General features: G+C 43.7%; 1 long non-coding RNA gene across 1 annotated transcript in view; it reads right to left on the reverse strand.

Moving 5' to 3' along the window:
* Window positions 1-233: 233 nt before the first annotated feature.
* The window catches only part of LOC135213211 (uncharacterized), a 55,276-nt gene continuing 52,771 nt past the window's right edge, over window positions 234-2,738 (reverse strand). The window contains exon 2 of the long non-coding RNA XR_010314098.1: window positions 234-1,277. This is a non-coding gene — a long non-coding RNA (uncharacterized LOC135213211). The remainder of the gene's footprint in view (window positions 1,278-2,738) is intronic.

The raw sequence follows: 2,738 nt of genomic DNA on the forward strand, positions 1-2,738 counted from the left end.
TGTGGATATTTCTCATAGCAAAATACCGCAGATGCGCGAATTTTCCGCGAATAATGTAGGGAAACGTTCCCAAGAGAAATCCGCGAATGTGTGAGTCCGCGAATCCGGAGAACGCGAATACGGGGGGTCCACTGTAATAATAATAATAATAATAATAATAATAATAATAATAATAATAATAATAATAATAATAATAATAATAATAATAATAATGTGATGAAATTAAATGAATATGATACCCATAATAACTTTATTCCAAATCGTTCTCAAACTGTTAACACTGACAATTACTTACGATCTGTCTGAAATATAAGAGTATCTATGCAGTGATAAGCAGCAAGAGTAAATAAAAGACTCAAAAGGTTTTCCAAGACTTAACAGATAATAACTTTTAATATACTTAGAGAAGGCCATACTATAAGGTCTTCGTTAGTTATGAGGAGAAAAGCCAGACCTGTATAAAGTCTTTTAAATCGTTGTGTTACTTTAAGTTACAGGACACCTTTTTAACCAGAAGGCTCCTCCACTTCTACACTGTCCTCCTCAGAGAGGCCGCTGAACATGCGCTCTTTGTACAGCAGCAGGTGTTCCATCATATCCTTCAACCCGTCGATGCCTTCGTTCGTCTGCAGAATGACCCGCCTCATCTCTTCATAGCTGCTGATGATGCCCTGGATACTGTTCTTCGTCTCTTCCAGGTCTTCTTGAGCTTTCGCACTGGCTCTCAAGGTAGCCGCCTTTTGTCTCTCAAACAAGGCCTGAGGGGATTCGTTCTGTTCTACGGGAGAAGTCTGGGATGCCGTACATTCAGAAGACTTTTGTTCTGCGCAAGTAGTCTGGGATGCCGTACATTCAGAAGACTTTTGTTCTGCACAAGTAGTCTGGGATGCCGTACGCAAGGACGACTTCTTCCGTTTTGCAGAAGTCTTCGATGCTTTTTGAAAAGCCTGGGGTGCCGTTCGCACAGAAGAACTTGACGGAGCCTCGGGTGCAGTGTGCATGAATGAAACCTCCACCTCAATTGGTGTACAAGTCTCAGGCACCTTGCGCACAGACAGAAGACGCTTTGCAACCGCAAGGAGGTTCCTGTTAATCATGACCTCCTCTGCAGCAGTTGCCACAATTCTCTCTTGGCATGTGGGACAAACTCTCTTCGTTGAGATGGCCCACTGGAGGCACTGGGTGCAAAATGTGTGTGAACAGCAAAGAATTCTGGGTAGGTGGTCCTCACTGAATGTGTTGCTGCAGATATTGCATGCCAGGGGACTGGAGGTGGCCTGAAATGAAACAAAATCATACAAAATTTTGTGGACCTTCCTTACATAGGCATGGTTAAACAAGACCTTGATTCATTATCATGAAAAATAGTAGTAGCAAAATTTCAAATTTGTATATCTTTCCTAACATACAAACCTTCGTTCTTTCCGCAGGAATTGCTGGAACAGCTGTTTACCTTGGACAGGTCATTAACAGGTCATCAACTACCGATGACAGGGAGGGGGTTAGTGTACGGTGATGGAACCAAGTCGAATGAATGGAACGCAGAACCAGGGAAATAGAATATGAAGTGGGTTGGATTGACACTGGATGTTCTGCAAGTATCCTGCAAAAGGTATGAAAAGTTGCCAAGTGGCTTTGTCTGTGGTGAGGTTGTGTAAAAACAGATCAACCGCATGAAGAATGTGGATACTAGTATATAGTAAAGACCATTGAGGAGTTGAGTGAACTTGATTCTGTGATAGTGTGTAAGTACCAAGAGGAGTGAACGTGACAGCCGATATGTCAATAATACCAGGGAGTGAGAAAAGTAGTATGGTAGACAGTGCAATTGCAAGTATATTTTCCAAGGGGAATGGTCGAGCCACTCCGAGAGTTGTCAGAAAGAGATCTGACCCTCAGGACCCTCTTCTTGCTGGCCCTGGCATCGGCGAAGAGAGTAGGGGAACTTCATGGTCTTTCCTTCGATGTTAAGCATTCCGGGGGATGGGGATCCTTGACGCTCGATTTCGTCCCGAACTTCGTAGCGAAGACTCAGAATCCTTCGGTCCCTGACGACCGGTTCGAGTCTTTCACGATCCCCTCCCTGAAGGACTTCACTGATAATGATGCGGATGAGATGCTGCTTTGTCCTGTGAGGGGGCTACGGCGCTGAGTGTTGACGCCTCTTTGTTAGCACCGGGGTTACCAAGAAAGAGGTTTCCAAGAACACACTTTCTTTCTGGCTGCGTGAGGTGATCAGGAGGGCGTATGACACAGATGATAGTGATGACACCCGTACCCTTCGTCCGAAAGCTCACAAAGTCAGAGGTATTGGTCCAACCCTTGCGTTCCGCAAGAACTTTTCCGTGGCACAGGTTCTGAAGGCAGGGGTTTGGGCCAACCAAACCACCTTTACAGTGGTCCCCCCATATTCGCAGGGGATGCGTACCAGACCCCACCGCGAATAGTTAGAATCCGCGAATGTTTGGAACCCCCCTCTAAAAATGCTCATAAACTCCTATCCTGAACATGCAAACACCAAAGTATCCCTAAAAAGACCATCCTTCATCAAATATACATAAAATATCCTATTATGGTTCATATTAATCTTTGAAATATTATTAATACTGTTTTAAAGTATATCTTACAATTTATGGTTATACATAAATACATACTATGTACGTACTGTATGACTTAGTTACGTATGTGAAAATAATTCAGTCCCCCCATAAGTATTCAGTCATGCACGTTTTCATGAC

The sequence above is a fragment of the Macrobrachium nipponense genome, chromosome 42 (assembly GCF_015104395.2).
Source record: "Macrobrachium nipponense isolate FS-2020 chromosome 42, ASM1510439v2, whole genome shotgun sequence".
NCBI lineage: Eukaryota > Metazoa > Arthropoda > Malacostraca > Decapoda > Palaemonidae > Macrobrachium > Macrobrachium nipponense.